Source organism: Oncorhynchus masou, chromosome 33 (genome assembly GCF_036934945.1).
Source record: "Oncorhynchus masou masou isolate Uvic2021 chromosome 33, UVic_Omas_1.1, whole genome shotgun sequence".
Lineage (NCBI taxonomy): Eukaryota > Metazoa > Chordata > Actinopteri > Salmoniformes > Salmonidae > Oncorhynchus > Oncorhynchus masou.
In genome coordinates, this window is record NC_088244.1 from 36,066,285 (window position 1) to 36,087,184 (window position 20,900).

Below are 20,900 nucleotides of genomic sequence, written 5' to 3' on the forward strand. Positions count from 1 at the left end.
CTGCAACTGGATCCTGGACTTCCTGACGGGCCGCCCCCAGGAAGTAAGGGTAGGCAACAACACCTGCCACGCTGATCCTCAACACTGGGGCCCCTCAGGGGTGTGTGCTTAGTCCCTTCCTGTACTCCCTGTTCACCCACGACTGCATGGCCAAACATGACTCCGAAACCATCATTAAGTTTTCTGACGACACAACAGTGGTAGGCCTGATCACTGACAACGATGAGACAGCCTATAGGGAGGAGGTCAGAGACCTGGCAGTGTGGTGCCAGGACAACAACCTCTCCCTCAATGTGAGCAAGACAAAGGAGCTGATCGTGGACTACAGGAAAAGGCTGGCCGAACAGGCCTCCATTAACATTGAAGGGGCTGTAGTGGAGCGGGTCGAGAGTTTCAAGTTCCTTTGGTGTCCAAATCACAATCAACTATCATGGTCCAAACACACCAAGACAGTCATAAAGAGGGCATGACAACACCTTTTCCCCCTCAGGAAACTGAAAATATTTGCCATGGGTCCCCAAATCCTCAAAAAGTTATACAGCTGCACCATCAAGAGCATCCTGACCGGTTGTATCACTGGCTGGTATGGCAAATGCTAAGCATCTGACCATAAGGTGCTTTAGGGGGTGGTGTGTACGGCCTAGTACATCACTGGGGCCAAGCTCACTGCTATTAATGACCTACATACTAGGCGGTGTCAGAGGAAAGCCCCAAAAATTGTCAAAGACCCCAGTCACCCAAGTCATAGACTGTTTTCTCTGCTATCGCATGGCAAGCGGTACCGGGGCACCAAGTCTAGGACCAAAAGGCTCCTTAACAACTTCTACCCCCAAGCCATAAGACTGCTGAACAATTAATGAAATGGCCACCGGACTATTTACATTGAACCCCCCCCCCCATTAGGTTTTTATACTGCTGCTGCACTGTTTATTATCTATGCATAGTCACTTCACCCCTACCTACATGTACAAATTACCTCGACTAACCTGTACCCCCGCACTTTGACCCCCTGTATATGGCCTCTTTATTGTGTTATTTTATTTTTTTGAACTTTAGTTTATTTGGTGAATATTTTCTTAACTCTTTCTTGAACTGCACTGTTGGTTAAGGGCTTGGAAGTAAGCATTTCACTGTAAGGTTGTATTCGGCGCATGTCACAAATAAAGTTTGATTTTCATTTGAGTAAACCGGGTGGTAGCCGGCTAGTGACAGTGACTAAGTTCAGGGGAGGGTATTGGGTGGAGGCCGGCTAGTGATAGATATTTAAACAGTCTGATGGCCTTGAGCTAGAAGCTGTTTCTCAGTCTCTTTTGGCCTTCCTGTGACATTGGGTTCTGTAGGTGTCTTGGAGGGCAGACAGTGTGCCCCCAGTGATGTGTTGAGCAGATCACACCACAATCTGGAGAGCCCTGCGGTTGCGGGCAGTGCGGTTTTCGTACCAGGTGGTGGTACAGCTCGACAGGATGCTCTCAATGGTGCATCCGTAAAAGTTTGTGAGAGTCTTAGGGGCCAAGACAAATTTCTTCAGCCTCCTGAGGTAGAAGAGGCTGTGTGTGTGGACCATTTAAGATTGACAGTGATATGTATGCCGAGGAACTTTAAGCTTCTCATCTTCTCCACTGTGGTTCGGTCGATTTGTATGGTGAGCATTTATAACCTGGCAGAGACTAGGAAACAGGAAGCACTTGTAATTGAATTCACTTGGTCAAACTAAGCCAATAAACATTTAGCAAAGTAAACAACTCCACAATGACAGTTTAGATACTATAACCTGTACGAGACAGAAATATATAGAATAGTTTTAAAGAGCTGGACGAGTGAAGAAACTATTTCCCCCTAATTAGTAATGGCGTGTCCCTTCTTAATGAGCAGACCATGGTCACCTGCACGCTTGGTGGCCACACCCCTCCACATGCTACAAGACAGATCTCATACACAAACATTTGTAAGACAGATGGCCCAGTGGGAGTGGTATTTTTGGAGGTAAATCTGGGAGACTCCTAGATGTGAGAAATGTGCGGGAGGACATTGGTTGTGTGTGTAAACTGTCGGGCTACCCATGGTGCTAGAGATCAGGGGTGTCCGGTGAGAGAAAGGCAGGTTCAGCTTACCAGGATCAGAGTAGTGCGGAAGGTGTCGTATGCTGAGGCAGTGAAAGTAAGTAGTAGAGGAAGATGGGTCCAGGTTCATTGATCCTAAAAGGATCCCTGTGAGTAGGCCGAGGACCAAAGTGATAGGAATAACATGTTCTTCAGTAAGTTTTTTTTTTGTGTGTGTTTTTTTTTGGCATTCATGTCCATGGTTGTCAGTTGTACCGCAGGAATGGAATGTAAATCACAGAGGACAGAAGTTGTGGTGGCAGCTGCAGAGAAGTACTTGGGTGTTTTAGATTTTACAGCAGATGAGTTACAAGATGTTTTGAACTATAGTATCCTGTCCTCCCAGCCTGCTGGCCTGGAGTCGGATCCGATCAAGGTAGTGGAATAGTGGTTTTAATGGGTACAGGGTTAGTTGGTAGGGCCATTTCTTTTCATGAATTGCAATGAATTCATACTGGAAAATAGTAGGCTGGTACACAGTCAATACAGTAGATGGCGGCATGCACCAGTCAGTACCTGGTGTGACCACCATTTGCCTCATGTAGCATGACACCACCTTTGCATAGAGTTGATCAGACTGTTGATTGTGGCCTTTGGTATGTTGTCCCACTCCTTCAATGGCTGTGTGAAATTGGTGGACATGCTCAATGGGTCACATGTCTGGTTGAGTATGCAATCCATGGCAAAACTGGGTCATTTTCAGCTTCTAGGAATTGTGTACAGATCATTGAGACATGGGGCTGTGCATTATCATGTTGAAACCTGAGGTGATGGCAACGGTTGAATGGCACGATAATCTCATCACGATATCTCTGTGCATTCAAATTGCCATCGATAAAATACAATTGTGTTCGTTGCCCGTACCAATACCATAACCCCACCATGTGGTACTCTGTTCATAATGTTGACATCAGCAAACAGCTCACCCACACAGCACAATCCACTTTGTCTGCCATCTGCCCGGTACAGTTGAAACCGGGATTCATCCGTGAAGCGCACACTTCTCCAGCGTGCCAGTGTGCATTGAAGGTGAAAATTTGCACACTGAAGTCAGTTATGATGCCGAACTGCAGTCCGCTCAAGACCATGGTGAGGACAACGAGCACGCAGATGGGCTTCCCTGAGACGGTTTCTGACAGTTTGTGCAGAAATTCTTCCATTGTGAAAACCCACAGTTTCATCAGCTGTCCGGGTGGCTGGTCTCAGTCAATCCTGCAGGAGAAGAAGCCGGATGTGGAGGTCCTTGGCTGGCATGGTTACACATGGTCTGTGGTTGTGAGGCCGTTTGGACAATACTGCCAAATTCTCTAAAACGAAGTTTGAGGCGACTTATGCTACAGAAATGTACATTAGATTCTCTGACAACAGCTCTGGTGGACGTTCCTGCGTGCAAATTGCACACTTTCAAACTTGAGACATCTGTGGCGTTGTGACAAAATTGCACATTTTTGGGTGGCCTTTTATTGTCCCCAGCACAAGGTGCACCTGTGTAATGATCATGCTTTTTAATCAGCTTCTTCATATGCTACCTGTCAGGTGGATGGATTGTCTTGTTAAAGGAGAAAAGCTCACTAATGGGGATGTAAACAAATTTGTGCCCAACATTTTAGAGAAATATGTTTTTGTGCATATGGATCATTTCTGGGATCTTTTTATTTCAGCTCATTAACATGGGTCCAACACTTTACATGTTGCATTTATATTTAGGAAGAGGTTGTCATTTCATGGATTCTGTGAAGGAAGAAACCACATGAGCAAGTGGTAAGCAATTTAGGTCACCAAATTAGTTTTGCACTAAGTCAAATGAACGTATTGTGAAAGAGGTGTTATTATTGTATCTAAATCAAAGTAGATCATTTTAAGATTGTTCAGTACATCCGTTTGGGTCTCTATATGCATCAATGGGAGGTACTAAATCTAGTATGAAAGTGCATCCTTGTAGTTGTGTGGGCTAATATAGGCAATGTTTGCCATGGTAAGTTGAGCCAATCAATGATTCAGTCAATAGCAAGTTGAAATTGAAGGGTTTTCTTCCCAGGTGTAATGCAATGCATTATCGCTGGGATTTGAGGTAAGAACATGTTCTATGTTATGTGTGAAGCCTGTGTTAAAATATGCTTAGTGATTAAATTACAAAAAGGTAATGTGATAGACATTGTTTTAAAAATGTAGTGGTAATATTCTGTATAGAAATTTGCAGGTGTCTTAGAGGCCTATTAAATTATTATTTTTTACCTTTATTTTACTAAGCAAGTCAGTTAAGAACAAATTCTTATTTTCAATGACGGCCTAGGAACAGTGGGTTAACTGCCTGTTCAGGGGCAGAGCGACAGATTTGTACCTTGTCAGCTCGGTGGTTTGAACTTGCCTTTAACCTTTCGGTTATCAGTCCAACGCTCTAACCACTAGGCTACACTGCCGCCCCAAGCTGCATTATGTGCCTTTTTGGGCGACCGGACCAGACATTTTTGTTATAGATATTTCATTCTCATTGAACGCAAGTCTAAGACGCGCTAGATCTGTTCTATGCTTCCGGTGCTTAGATTTAGTTTTTGCGTCTTTTACTTTCAGGTTTGGTACACCAGCATCAAACAGCTGAAAATATATTTCACAGCAGTTTAGATGGTAGAATGATTCTCTACTATACTTGCTCGTTTTACCAAGAGATTAGATTATTTCCAGGGATACACAACATCCTGAAATATATGTACATATGTTTGTGATAAAGAATAATATATTTCCCTTGACCGCGTGATGCTGAAAGTAAAAAATGACTCAATTTACGCCACCCTCCCATATATTGTTTTTCTATATTTAGCCTACTGCCCTAAAGTGATAGCATATTTTCATTAACCTAAACATGTAGACTCAATGACTGTGCCCAAAGTAGGTCCGTTGATTTTTAATGACCTGCAGTGAGAAATGGACAAATTACCTGTCAAATTATAATGCATGATTATGTATAATGAATGCATATCTAATTGTGAACATGACCCGCCTTATCCCAATCACAGCCAATGGCAAAATTGTGGCTACTTCCAAAACAGTCTGGGTGTGGACTCCCACCTTTTTGCGGGCGGTGCTCAAATGCGGAACAATTCAAATGAGCCTAAAGCTAATTATGCAGAAACAGTCTATTAGGTCTCAATAGTCAGCTGTCCCAATCCTCCAAACCCCTCCCCTTACCCCCTCCTATCCCACACTCTGCCACCCTCTATGTTTTGGTCCTGAATTCTCTCTGCTTGTGTGTGTGATTTACTACGCGCAGCACTGAACGCAGTAGCCTAGATATTTTTCCATCGCAAAATCTAGCCATTTCTTAGGCAATTGTCAACCTGCTTGAAAGCCTACTCCCTTTCATAATTATTGGGATTTTTAAAATTATTGCAGGAATCAGACTAGTTCTGACTGCCTACGTACAGTGATTCTCGGGCATTCCCCGTCATGACCTAGCCCGCCCCTCTGGTTGAATGGATGGGAAACCTCATTAGTTCGACCATAGATTTTCTGCTGTGAACGTCGTCTGTAATCTGTTATCATTTTTGGGTTTACTTCGATGACGGATCTGTGTATTCTGTCGTTACATTCGATGAACTATTGTCCATCTGGTAAATAAACGAGCAACGCAATACACTGGTACGTGTTAGGGTAAGTGACTTGTTATTTTGGGATACGATGAAACCATTGATTGAACAGAAACAATGTATCACAAATGTATCCACTCCGGCAATATTTATTGAAATGCATTCTGATCTCGACAATTCTTCTGATAGGCTACAGTTGATATGAAATAGCTCGCTGGATCAGGGTGCTGAGGAGGGGCTTTCAATCCAATAAATGATTTGAATGCAAGTATGTTAATTGTGTGCTTACATAGATATTCAGTAGCTAGTACTAGGATTGGGACACAAACCCCATTGACCATCACATCATATTTTTCAAGTAGCTACATGTGTATGCCAATATGTAAGTCAATCAACAATACACTAGTGTGTGAGGGGGGTGATATGTTATAAGGTGTTGATATACACTGACTATACCAACCATTAGGAACACCTTCCTCGGAACAGCCTCAATTGGTCAGGGCATGGACTCTACCATGTGTCAAGCGTTCCACAGGTATGCTGGTCCATGTTGACCCCAATGCTTCCCACAGTTGTAAAGTTGGCTGGATGTCCTTTGGGCGCTGGACCATTCTTCATACACATGGGGAAACTCTTGAGTGTGAAACTCAGCAGCGTTGCAGTTCTTAACACAAACCAGTGCGCCTGCAACCTGCAACCTACTACCATAGCCTGTTCAAAGGCACTCTTAAATATTTTGTCTTGCCCATTCACCCTCTGAATGGAACATATACACAATTCATGTCTCAAATGTCTTAACAATCCTTCTTTAACTATGGGCTGTGTCATATGCTCAGGATTAGTGTTATCCCACTCAAGATGGCTGGCCCTCGCTTCATATTTGTCACCAAACCCACCAGCTCCAGGTCATTTCTAAGTCTTTGCTAGGTAAAGCCCCACCTTATCTCAGCTCACTGGTCACCATAGCAGCAATTGAATTTATCCAACACAGAGTTGTCATAGTCCTTAAGCATTTTTGTAATCCGTTCCAGTCATTGGCAGCAGAGAACTGGAAGGAAAGGCGGCCAAAGAGGAGTTGGCTTTGGGGATGACCAGTGAAATATATCTGCTGCGGGTGGAGCACGTGCTCCAGCAGGTATATTTCACTGGTCATCCCCAAAGCCAACTCCTCTTTGGCCGCCTTTCCTTCCAGTTCTCTGCTGCCAATGACTGGAACGAATGACAAAAATCGCTGAAGTCTTATCTCCCTCACTAAATTTAAGCATCAGCTTTCAGAACAGCTTACAGATCATCGCACCTGTACACAGCCCATCTGTAAATAGCCCACCCAACTACCTCATTCCCATATTGTTATTTATTTTTTGCTCCTTTGCACCCCAGTATCTCTACTTGCACATTAATCTTCTGCACATCCATCACTCCAGTGTTTTAATTGCTATATTGTATTTATTTCGCTACTATCGCCTATTTATTGCCTTACCTCCCTAATCTTCTACATTTGCACAGACAGTATATAGACTTTTCTATTGTGTTGTTGACTGTACGTTTGTTTATCCCATGTGTGCCTGTTTGTCGCACTGCTTTGCTTTTATCTTGGCCAGGTCGCAGTTGTAAATTAGAACTCGTTCTCAACTGGCCTACCTGTTGAAATAAAGGTGAAATAATTCAAATGAAAAAAGTTGACTTAGACAAATATTGACTCTTAATGAAGCGGTATCCTAGCATGTCTAATTCCTGTTTTTGAACATACAGAATGAATTATGTTTTCCCCAGTTGAGTATGGCTATAAAGAATAATGACATTAAACTCTAGGTTTCAGTTTTGAGATGTAGTGAGTGGGCTACACTTGAAGTAATGGGTTCGCCTCAGCCTCATGGCAATTGAATGTATCCAACACGGAGTTGTCATATTCCTTAAGCACGCACACATAAGTTACACAGTATACATTCACGTTGTTTACGCCCTGCTGAGTGTGTTGTCTTGTACCTTTTTGATCTGCCTGAAGGCAAGACATTGTGTGAACAAAGGCAAAAATCTCATCTGAAATTCACCCAGAATTTAGAATCACAACTTTGCCAAGGAATTTCATTCTATTGAATTCGCCAGAAAATGGTCAACTGTTCATCGATTTATTAGATGAATTGAAAACACATCCTAAATTGAATATGAACTAGGAACATTCAGTTGTGTATTCTGTGAGGATGAGAATGAATTTAGAGTGCATGAACAGTAAGCCTATATCTCTTTCTCTATTATTGAGGAATTATGTTGTTTGGCAGAGCATTCTGAAGCTATTAACATCTCTGTATAGGCGAACTGATTTTTGGAAAGGATATAATCTGTCTCCCAAAATCGGACACGCAGATTTACGCTCCATTGATATTTAGTTATACCGTTGTAATGCCCCAAAGCATACAATATGACGAGAAGAGCACCGCAGTCCTTTTAGTCACCCTTTTATTTTCCTCCAGAAGATTTAATTTAAAATGTGCTTCTTTTGTTATAAAACAATGGGATATTTCAATATGATTTTGCTGATTTCTTGGGAGCCATCCTCTCACTCTCTTACATGTCTTTTCAGCTGGCCAGGCATGGTGGTGAAACACTCGTGACTAACAGAATCTTCCCTGGCTGATTTGGGGGCCATTGTCGAAGGAAAGGCCTCACAGACAGAACTTAATGGCCCCTTGGAATCCTATGAAAGAATGTCATCCCAGTGAAAGATTTGGCGCTTTATGTTGGTTCCGATGAGATCACTGCAAAGTGGCTCTTGAAGCAGAAATTCCTGTCAATTGGTCGATTGGCCCCTTTGTTCCCCCTATATACTGAATCACTCTGTCTGACAGGGCAGTACACTACACTGGGCCTGGCGGTAGTCAATGACTTGCTTGTTTCTGAAGCCAGGCGTCCAAGCATTGAGAATGATCTGCCTCGGAAACAAGTTGTGACTTCCTTTCATAAAATTGTCTTTGTGCTCATAATGAGAAAGTAAAATGGAAAGGGCATTTCGACAGGCCTTGTAGAACTACTTGAGGAGTGACTCCAGTACCATGAATCTCACTTGAGGCCGTCTAATATGTGCAGTTTTGACCCTATATTATTGTCTTGAATTGAAATGTTAACCTAATTTGGCTGTAGGACTCAAACTGGGCAAATAGAATGAAAACAGAACAGTCTCGTTAGTTTTCTAGTGAAAATCATTTCAGGTGAGTTACTTCAGGTCAGAGGAGGATTAATTTGAGGAAACGTCTAACTTAATTAGCGATAATATTATGAGTAGGGGTCTGGTTTTTGGGCCCGGGGAATAGGATAGAGATGATGAAAACAATAAGCCATACAGAAGTATAGACGTACTGTTTTGTTGGTCCAAGTAGAACAGCACAACGTTCCCTGATATCTGATGCCAACAATCCCCCTAAGTTTTGGCATTCGGATGTATGATTCACAGTCACACTGCTCAGTGCAGTTGTATTGGTACTTTGGCTAGCTGGCGCGAGCACTGTGACTGTGACAGCCTCTGAACACTTTTTCATGTGGCAGACGCACACTCCGACAGACACCAAACTTCTGTTGCTCTATCTGGCCCAGTTTTGGTGCTAATTAGTGCCCAGCGATGTTCAAGGGCAGCCATTTTAAGAGGGGAATGGAAATAGCACCTGTTCTCTGTTGATGTTTGGGGTAGTATTTCCATAAATGGTGGAAGTGGACAACTTGTTTTTCCTTTTATGTAGGCCTATTCTTTATTTAAACAGGGCAGACACATTTAAGATTGACATCTGTTTTTAAGGTGATCCCTGGCCAAGTGAGCCCTGGCCATCTTCACAGAGCTGGGTGGGGCTGTCTAAGCCTCGTTGTAATTTACTGACAAAGCTTCATGTAAAAGTGTGTTTGTGAACGTGTGTGTAAAGGGAACCAAACGTATGACCTGGAGTGTATTACCAAGTTACAGGTTACAGTCAACTGAGCAGTGAAATCCCCGCAGGATGTCACCTGAGTTACATAAGTAGATTTACGTAAGGGTGCACAATATGCAAAAGTCAAACCATTTGTTAAATCAATGTTTGGCTTAGCAACCACTGTATATGATAATAAGAATGGAAAGGGGTTGCACAGGTAGCTGCATGGAGAGAGGGCTGGGTGAGTGACTGCTATCTGTGGCTGTTCCTGTGGCTGGAGACATTTGAATTGAATATCTGATTGTGGTTCATTGAGCGGAATAGAACAGAGGAAGGACTGTGTCCTCTCAGCCCTCCCAGGGTTTCAGGCTACTGAGGCTAGTCACTTCCTGTTCTGGCCTAGCCTTCTCTGTGAACAGGGCGACGGGCCATACTTCTCATCTCAATCCCTCCACTGTTGCAAGGGAGTGTGGACGGGAGGGCTATCAGTCAAAATATCTTGTCTTGACAGGAAATGGCTCCTTTGCATTCAGAGGTGTCACTCGGTCTCCGTGTCTTAATGCAGTCACAGCTGGGCCACTAAGTCAAGTTGTATGACTGCTTGCGGCTTCCTCTTGTCCAGGGCTCCCTTAAAAATGGGACTCACCTGGTTGATAAATACAATTTTGAGATGCTGGACCAGCCTTGGTCTTTGTTCCTCTGCCCTGCCTGAAAATCACTATATTGGAATGGATTTTATGTAAATGTTGTATTGACAAAATTTGCCTCTCAAGTTGGACTTGCTGTCCTTTACCCTGTTGTTGTAAAATGACTGAAAAGACAACACAATCTTTTTTTTGTCTGTACATTTTAATATGAGCACAAGAGGCTGTAGGTAGATAACAACACAATCTCAGATCCTCTCATTTACAGGGGAATGGAAACACACAATTCTCCTTTCTGCATTCACTGTGTGACTTTAGTGTCTATCGTAACAAAAGACAGACCACACCTGCATCACTGTGATTCCTGTGGGGGCTATTTGTTGACAACAACCACTACTAAGCCAGAGCAGGTCAAGGAGAAACCGATAGGGGAATTATCTGTGAGTGGGAATGGGTTCAGTCATGCTTGAAAAGCAGCCTTTATCTATAACTGAGAACCTGTTCCAGTCCTCACATGGACAGACGAGCAGTTTTCCTGAGTGGTGGCCTTAGTTGCCCCTGAATGCCCTGATGCTTATCTGTGTGAGTGCAAGAGCTGCTCCCTGGGGTCCTCTTCCTTCTCATCAGTCGTCTGAGCTGAGCAGCAGCAGCCACGCCCTGGGGACTGGAAGCTATACAGCTGGTGTATTTATTAGTGCACACTGTAGCAAAACATTATGCAATGCAAAGCTAAGCGTTTCTTATTGGATAAGTCCAGGTAGTCCCTCCCTGTTGCAGTCAGTTTTCTTCTATTTAGTGCCTAATGAACATGGCCCTGCTGTCCCCTACCCAAAGGAAGTTGCCCCTGGTCCTCACGCCTGAATGACAGTGTTAATTTGAATATTGAAATCAGGCTCTGTGGTGAACAAAGGCTGATATAAAAGCAATGGAGGATATCGCTCCATTGATGGGGCCCACACCCTAAAATCAGTTATGGAAATTATGTTATGTTTTGATGATCATGCGCAATTCCACGATAACAGAATTTTCACTTGAACTTTTTATTTATTTTTTAATCGATGTTTAACAAACCATACAACTCTATGTACAAGGACTACTTTTAACAATTTACACAATTGTTTTAATATATCCTCTTGTGACGAGCAATCCCGTATCCGGGATCGTAATTATAGCCTCAAGCTCATTACCATAACGCAACGTTAACTATTCATGAAAATCGCAAATGAAATGAAATAAATATATTAGCTCTCAAGCTTAGCCTTTTGTTAACAACACTGTCATCTCAGATTTTCAAAATATCCTTTTGAACCATAGCTAAACAAGCATTTGTGTAAGAGTATTGATAGCTAGCATAGCATTAAGCCTAGCATTCAGCAGGCAACATTTTCACAAAAACAAGAAAAGCATTCAAATAAAATAATTTACCTTTGAAGAACTTCAGATGTTTTCAATGAGGAGACTCTCAGTTAGATGGCAAATGTTCAGTTTTTCCAAAAAGATTATTTGTGTAGGACAAATCGCTCCGTTTTGTTCATCATGTTTGGCTAAGAGAGAACCCTGAAAATTCAGTCATTACAATGCAAACTTTTTTCCAAATTAACTCCATAATATCGACAAACATGGCAAACGTTGTTTAGAATCAATCCTCAAGGTGTTTTTCACATATCTATCGACGATAAATCATTCGTGGCAGTTGACTTTCACTTCTGAAGAAAATGTAAACGCGCATGCAGCTGGAGATTACGCAATAATTTCGACGGAGGACACCAGGCGGACACCTGGTAAATGTAGTCTCTTATGGTCAATCTTCCAATGATATGGCTACAAATACGTCACAAAGCTGCAGACACCTTTGGGAAATGACAGAGCATCTGTCGAGGATCTGAGGGCCCATGCCAAATATTTTCAGCCCCCTGTGGGGGAAGAGGTGTTGTCCTGCTTTCTTTACGACTGTGATAGTGTATGTGGACCATGTTAATACCTTAGTGATGTGGACACCGAGGAACTTAAAGCTCCCGACCCGCTTCACTATAGCCCCGTCGATGTGTGCTCGGCCCTCTGTTTCCTGTAGTCCACGATCAGCTCCTTTTTGTTTTGCTGATGTTGAGGGGGGGGGGGGGGGTGTCCTAGCACCACACTGGCAGGTTACAGACCTCCCAATAGGCTGCCTCATCATCGTCGGTGATCAGGCCTACCACCACGATGTTGTCAACAAACTTATTGATGGTGTTGGAGTCGTGCACTGTCATGGGTTAACAGGAAGTACAGAAGTGGACTAAGCACAGGGGCCCCGTGTTGAGGGTCAGAGTGGCAGATTTGTTGTTGCCTACCCTCACCACCTGCAACCATCCAGTTGCAGAGGGAAGTGTTTAGTCCCAGGGTCCTAAGCTTAGTGATGAGCTTGGAGGGCATTATGGTGTTGAACGCCGAACTGTAGTTGATGAACAGAAATCTCACACAGGTATTCCTTTTGTCCAGGTGGGAGAGGGCAGTGTGGAATGCAATAGAGATTGCGTGATCTGTGGATTTGTTTGGGGCGGCATGCAAATTGGAGTGGGCCCAGGGTGTATGGGATGATGGTGTTGCTGTAAGTCATGACCAACCTTTTACAGCATTTCATGGCTACAGATATGATACTACGGGCGATAGTAATTTAGACATGTTACCTTGGCGTTGTTGGCACAGTGACTATGGTGGTTTGCTTGAAACATGTAGTTATCACAGACTGGGTCAGGGAGAGGTTGAAAATGTCAGTAAAAACATTTGCCAGCTGGTCAGCGCGTGCTCTTAGTATGCGTTCTGGTAATCCGTCTGGCTCTCAGCCTTACTCACTTCGCCGGAAAGTGAGGTCACACAGTTGTCTGGTGCTCTCATGCATGGTTCAGTGTTGCTTGCCTCGAAGTGAGCGTAAATGCATTTAGCTTGTCTGGTTGGCTCGCGTCACTGGGCAAGTCGCGGCCGGGTTACTCTTTCTAATCCGTGATAGTTTGCAAGCCCTGCAACATCCAACAAGTGCCAGAGTAGGATCTTAGTCCTGTTTTGATGCTTTGCCTGTTTGATGGCTCATCAGAGGTCATAGTGGGATTTCTTATAAGCGTCCAGATTAGTGTCCCGCTCCTTGAACGCGGCAGCTCTATCCTATAGCTCAGTGCAGCTGTTGCCTGTAATCCATGGCTTCTGGTTGGGATATGTACGTACGGTCACTGTGAGGACGATGTCATCAATGCACTTATTAATGAAGCCAGTGACTGATGTGGTAAACTCCTCAATGTTATCGGATGAATCCCGGAACATATTCCAGCCTGTGCTAGTAAAACAGTCCTGTAGCTTAGCATCTGCTTCATCGGACCGCTTCCCTATTGAGCTGGTACTTCCTTTTTGAGTTTTTGCTTGTAAGCAGGAATCAGGAGGATAGCGTTTTATGGTCAGATTTGCCAAAGCGAGGGCGAGGGAGAGCCTTGTATGCTTTTCTGTGTGGAGTAAAGGTGATCTACAATTTTGACGCCTCTAGTTGAACAAGTTTGGCATGCTGGTAAAATGAGGTATAACTGATTTCAGTTTCCCTGCATTAAAATCACCGGCCACGAGAAGCGCAGCTTCTGGTTGTGCATTTTCTTGTTTGCTTATGGCCCTACACAGCTCGCCGAGTGTGGTCTTAGTGTCAGTATCAATTTGTGGTGGTAAATAGACAGCTACGAAAACTGGTAAATAGTATGGTCTGCAGCTTATCAAGAGGTATTCTAACTCAGGACAGCAAAAAATCTGGACTTCCTTAAAGGGTAGGTAGCATAAATATAACCAATTGTAACATATGGATTTGCATTAGAATGCCCATCAAAAGTCCCAATGCAAAGTTACAATTATTACATAAAACTGATCAGAATGCCGGGGAAAAAACATATGCGGGGTGTGATGTAATATGAAGGACGGGCAAGCAGTCTATTCCCTATAACGTAAACTCCAACAGAAATACCTTCAAATGTATAACTTCAAATTGAACCAAATTGTTTGCTCTCATGGCTAACTTACAAGCAAATAATTTATGGTTACAAAACAGTTTGCAAGGTTGCTAGCCAAATAGCCTGCTAATTTTAGCCCAACCAGCCTGCTAACTTTACATTAGCGCTGCGTGAGTCAGACAGTTGCTATCAACACCTAGCTTCCAGCTACATTAAAGTAAACCAAAGTTTTGGAAATATACCACGCAATCTAACCAGTTATCAAATAATGTCACTGGTATATGCTGTTATCTTGGCCAGAAAGCCAGCTAGCTAAAGTCAGTTATTTTAGCCGAGCCAGATAATCACGGTTGACATAGTTAAGTAATAAACGGGAGAACAACTGGTTTTGACTGCATTTTATGTTTTTGAATATTAAAAGTTCTAAATATGCTTAGTTTATGACCAATGTTCCCTCTAATTTATTTTCAGCACTGAGCAAATTTCAGGTCTGCTGAGCGCAAACTTGAACGTTGTGAAAATTCTGCGCAACTTTCAGCGTACGTTTACTGTAAACACTGAGGCTGAACCCGCTTTAAGTTACAGTTTCAGACAAAAGGTCAAGAAGGCTACTTTGGCTATTTGTTCATAATGTCAGCCTACCAGAGTGGTCTACCATAAAAAATTTGAGAAAATGTATCCCATAACATTTTATTATGGAAATAGCTGTTCTGTCCTTCAGCCTATAGTAGCAGCCAATGTGTGGTGTTCAATGTAGGCCTACATTCCATGAGACTTTTGAAAAGAACATGCAGGGCTTGACATTAACCTGTTTATCCACTTGTCCTTCAGACAAGGAGGTGACTGAAAATGTTGTTTGATGCAATAAACCACTTAAAAAAATTAAATGCATTATTATTCCATGCCATTATTACAGAAAATCAAATACATTATGCTACCCTCTGCCTATTGGCTACTTAGCCTATTCAAGCCCATTTAAAATACAATGCTACCCCTTTTAAGACCAAAAAAAAGCTCATTACCTGACTCACTTTTCAAAGTTGTCTAGAAATGTACACGTTTTGTGCTCTTGTAGGAAGCAATCCCTCCCCCATTGCTGACTACAAGTTATCTATAACTGGGCTAATAATTAACTAACTATAAACGGATATGAACACGTGCACACGTGGCTACATGCAGCTCTCGCTTTGATCTCAAAACAAGCGCATCTACTCACGACCGCTCATGCTGTAAACACAGTCAAGTTCAAAGTGATTGGCACAGATCCATATATGGCAATGGTATAGGCCTATTGCAGCTTTGACCGTTCTGTTCTGAAGGATAGTTCTTGTCTCATTGAAGAAGTGCTCTTGTCTGAAGCCTCAAGAGGAAAATATAATCAAAGCTTTAATTATTTCCACGCTAATTACGAACAAAACACCGATTCAGTCAGTTCTATAATATATGCCATTTAGCAGACGCTTTTATCCAAAGAGACTTAGTCATATGTGCATACATTTTACGTATGGGTGGTCCCGTGAATCGAACCCACTAACCTGGTGTTACAAACACCATGCTTTACCAACTGAGCAACAAAGGACCACAGTTCAAAATCCAAACATCCACTAGTCTGAAGAAGTCTGTGTTGTTGATGAGAACAACGATCAGTCTTCCATTAGTTCTGCTTATTGTTTTTAAGAATGGAAACACTCCCATAACCTTTTTCCTACTCTAAGTTATTGTAAAACGTTTCTATGGCCTGTGGCATCATGAACATCTATCCACATCCTGGGTGTATGGTGTCTCTACCTGTTCCCAGAGCATTCCTCATGTGGGGTGTGTTAGTGGGAGAGGAGATAGGACCTGCCTTATCCTCCAATCTACATTCCACAACCATGACTGGGGCTGCCTCACTCTCTCTCACTGTTCTAACAAACCTGAATGCACAGACTGTACGTAGACACACAGCCCGCCCAACAAACCGACCCACTACACACACACACACAAACCTGGTTGTCTCATTCCTCATTCCTGTTGATGGCTCATACCTGTAATGGGGACTAATATTTGGGCTTGTGTGTAAGCACACGTGTTTAGAGTTGCTGTGAACTGCCATTTTACATTTTATTCACTTTTCCTGATGGATTTCTCCAATCTATTATAGACTATATATACAAAGGTATGTGGACACCACTTCAAATAAGTGGATTCTGCTATTTCAGCCACACGAGTTGCTGACCGGTGTATAAAATCAAGCACACAGCCATGCTATCTCTATGGACAAACATTGGCAGTAGAATGGCCTTACTGAAGAGCTCAGTGACTTTCAACGTGGCACCATCATAGGATGCCACCTTTCTAACAAGTCAGTTTGCCAAATTTCTGCACTGCTAGAGCTGCACCGGTCAACTATAAGTGTTGTTATTGTTAAGTGTAAATGTCTGTCTGTCTGTTGCAACACTCACTACTGACTTCCAAACTGCCTCTGGAAGCAAAGTCAGCACAAGTGTTCATTGGGAGCTTCATGAAATGGGTTTCCATGACCGAGCAGCCGCCCACAAGCCTAACACTTGGCTTTTAGCGCAAAGCCAAGTGTCGGCTGGAGTGGTGTAAAGCTCACCACTATTGGACTCTGGAGAAGTGGAGACACGTTCTCTGGAGTGATGAATTATGCTTCACCATCTGGCAGTCTGACGGACAAATCTGGGTTTGGCGGATGCCAGGAGAACGCTACCTGCTCGAATGCATAGTGCCAACTTTAATGTTTGGTGGAGGAGGAATAATGGTGTGGGGCTGTTTTTCATGGTTCGGGCTAGGCCCCTTAGTTCCAGTGAATGGAAATCTTAACGCTACAGCATACAATGACATTCTAGATAATTCTATGCTTCCAACTTTGTGGCAACAGTTTGGAAAGGCCCTTTCCTGTTTCAACATGACAATGCCCCTGTGCACAAAGTGAGGTCCATACTGAAATGGTTTGTCAAGAACTAGACTGGCTTGCACAGAGCCCTGACCTCAACCCCATCAAACACCTTTGGGAGGAATTGGAACGCTGACTGCGAGACATGCCTAATAGCCCAACAGTGCCCGACCTCACTAGTGCTCTTGTGGCTGAGTGGAAGCGAGTCCCCGCAGCAATGTTCCAGCATCTAGTGGAACGCCTTCCCAGAAGAGTGGACGCTGTTATAGCAGCAAAAGGGGGACCAACTCCATATTAATGCCCATAAACATTTTTGATGAGATGTTCGACGAGCAGATGTCCACATACTTTTGTTCTTGTAAGTGTAGATGTTTCCCTGATGGGACTTCAGATTTCAGAGCTACATGGATTTTTCTTAATGGTAACAGTACTAGGCACTGCTGCCTAGATCAAAAGTTAAATGGTCAAACCCCTGAGTTACTGAAGGATGCATCGCTCTCGGGTCTCTGTGGATGCTGGCTGGTCAGATGTTAGCTCAGCTGCTCTGATGTTCCCTCTTTTGAAATAAGATTGAAAAGTGCTAGAAGCATCATTGAAGGGTTATACTTCATAGAATCTCAGTGCCTTCTGTAGGCTTTGTAACATGTTTGCTAGTTTTCTCCTTTATTATCCTAGCATTTTATGTTGCATAGTTTTGGTAATCTGTTCTGACAGAGTTTATAATGTGAACAAGCAAAATCGTAGGGAAGAAAATACATTGGCTATATTTTCTAATACATTTCTATACGGATCGGTGTGTTTTTCAACTACTTGTAGTTGACTAGTTCAGTAATATTTGGGAAGCAGGCAAAAAGGATGTTTTTCCTTGTCATGTGCCGTAATAGGCTGTGGATGAAATTGGTTTATTTTATACATTTTCCTTTGAGAAAAAAGAAATCCGCGCACTACTCTTGATAGTAACACTGCTCTTTAATTAGCTTTACGTAGTCGTCACGTATTCGTCATGGCTTTTGAGAGTTTTTTTGTTTTCCTAGAGATCTTAGTGATGAAATGCTATGTATGTTATGTTATGATGTGAATATGAATTATGTCCCCATTTCAGATTAATCTGACGTTTTTCTTGTGCTGTACCCAATGATTTATGAAAACTTGCTTGGTAGGTCGATGTCCTCATTGTGGTTTTACAGATGTGTTTTAATGTTTTATGTACACACTTTGTAAATATTTATGAAATGCACGTTGTATTTGGTAGCACTTATTTGTTTCTCCCTCGACTCCAACCCCATTCGATGCATGGAACAGATGTGGGTGGGGCTATGTCTACATGTAAAAAGAAAAAAAAAAAAACGTTATTTAACTCAGCAAGTCAGTTAAGAACAAATTCTTATTTTCAATGACGGCCTAGGAACAGTGGGTTAGCTGTCTGTTCAGGGGCAGAACGGCAGATTTGTACCTTGTCAGCTCGGGGATTTTAGCTTGCAACCTTCTGGTTACTAGTCCAACGCTCTAACCACTAGGCTACCCTGCCACCCCAAGGGGTGCTAATTTTTAAAAACTCACAAAAGCTCTGACGGAAGGCAGTGAGGCTGGTACGTAAAAGTTTATTAAAGAGCAGTGTGCAGGTTTCTTTCTCATTTTATTCAACTGTTACCATGCACCTGAAACAAAAAAATAGCTCAGATGTGCCAAGTGCCTTTTGAATTATACATTTTCCTTTGGAAATCTCTTGAAAGGATTGGAGAAAGAGACAGCAAAGGAGAGAGTAAGAATTGGAAAAAGCTAAACCCTTAGAATTATGTTTTTCTTCTGCCTCACTCTCACTCACTCTTCATGTCCCTCAAACACATGACCACAGATCATCAGTCTCTGTGCACATAATAACCATATTCAGATGAAGGGAAAGAGATGGGGAGGATATGTGATTGTTTGGGGGCAATGGCAGAACAATACAGGGTACCCAAGCATTATACATACTTCTGGTAAGGCTTCCAGGATTCCAAAGTGAAGCTATGGCAGAGCAGATTTTAAACAATTCAACACTAAATCAGACATTCTATTCTTAGTGTAAATATACCATATACAATAGAAACAAAATGGATCTGCTTATGGTCTATAGAATGCACACACAGGTCACTGCAGTGCAGTCACGTTTTATTTTAATTGCTGAGCCCCAGATGCTTAAAGGCCCTGTGCAGTCAAAAACATACATTTCCGGGTTGAAATAATACTGTGACATTTATGAAAACACCCTTTTAGTGTAAGAGCTGGTTGAAAAAACTGATTTTGGGCATGAGAACTGGTCCAACTCCTCTTTCTCAATTCTCAAACAGAAATGGGATGTGCCTTTGAACTACTAATGTGTTATTCTGGTCATGTGCAACGCAACTGGCATAGCTAGTTCGTTAGCTAAGCTAGCCACTTGTAACTAGAGGTCGACCGAGTAGGATTTTTCTATGCCGATGCCGATTATTGGAGGACCAAAAAAAGCCGATCCCGATTAATCGGCTGATTTCATTTATTTGTAATAATGACAATTACAACAATACTGAATGAACACTTATTTTAACTTTAATATAATACATCAATAAAAATCTATTTAGCCTCAAATAAATAATGAAACATTTGGTTTAAGTAATACAAAAACAAAGTGTTGGAGAAGTAAATGTGCAATATGTGCCATGTAAAGAAGCTAATGTTTGAGTTTCTTGCTCAGAAGATGAGAACATATGAAAGTTGGTGGTTACTTTTAACATGAGACTTCAATATTCCAAGGTAAGAGGTTTTAGGTTGTAGTTAATATAGTATTTATAGGACTATTTCTCTCTATAACATTTGTATTGGATGTTCTTATAGGCATTATAGTATTGCCAGTGTAACAGTATAGCTTCCATCCCTCTCCTCGCCCCTACCTGGGCTCGAACCAGGAACACATCGACAATAGCCACCCTCCAAGCAGTGTTTACCCATCGCTCCACAAAAGACAAGGCCCTTGCAGAGCAAGGGGAACAACCACTCCAAGTCTCAGAGCGAGTGATGTTTGAAACGCTATTAGCGCGCATCCCGCTAACTAGCTAGCCATTTCACATCGGTTACACCAGCCATTAGGCTGATAGGCTTGAAGTCATAAACAGCGCTGTGCTTGCGAAGAGCTGCTGGCAAAACGCACAAAAGTGTTGTTTGAATGAATGCTTACGAGCCTGCTGCGGCCTACCATCGCTCAGACAGACTGCTCTATCAAATCATAGACTTAATTATAACATAACACACAGAAATACGAGCCTTTGGTCATTAATATGGTCGAATCCGGAAACTATAATTTCGAAAACTAAACGTTTTTTTATTTCAGTGAAATACGGAACTGTTTGGTATTTTATCTAACGGGTGGCATCCCTAAGTCTAGTCAGCTTCCGATTAATCGGTCGACCTCTACTACGTCCAGTATGTGACGATTTCATTTCACAGGATTTGTTTTTGATCGGAAGCTGTAGAGATGGGTAAGAAATGGCACTTCTGTAGCAAAATATCATATTCATCCATTTTGTTTTGTATTTAAGTATTACATTGCCTGGTGTGGTGGTGCATTGCACAGTTATTCAGTTTAAAGCTGTTATTTTTACCCAAAGTCGACCTTTAATAGACCAATGAGAAAGAGTTCCTTTCCTACCACTCATAAGTTGTCAAACACCCGGGGGCAGCAGCACATCAACGGTACCACTGATGCAACTCATCATTATGAAGTTGTGCAGCTGTTACTGTATGCCAGTGATCATAGAGAGGCATGATCCCTTCTCCTTTGACACCTTGCATCGTATTTATTTA

The 20,900-nt window shown here is 42.5% G+C and overlaps 1 protein-coding gene across 3 annotated transcripts in view; it reads left to right on the forward strand.

The window, feature by feature from the left end:
• The first annotated feature begins 5,302 nt into the window (after positions 1-5,302).
• LOC135528398 (proto-oncogene tyrosine-protein kinase Src-like) overlaps positions 5,303-20,900 on the forward strand; it is a 44,426-nt gene continuing 28,828 nt past the window's right edge. Inside the window, exon 1 of one of the 3 annotated variants that reach the window (XM_064957457.1) lies at positions 5,303-5,747. The gene's annotated coding sequence lies outside the window, so the exon portion shown is untranslated. The remainder of the gene's footprint in view (positions 5,748-20,900) is intronic. The other 2 variants (XM_064957456.1, XM_064957455.1) reach the window with 2 other exon arrangements.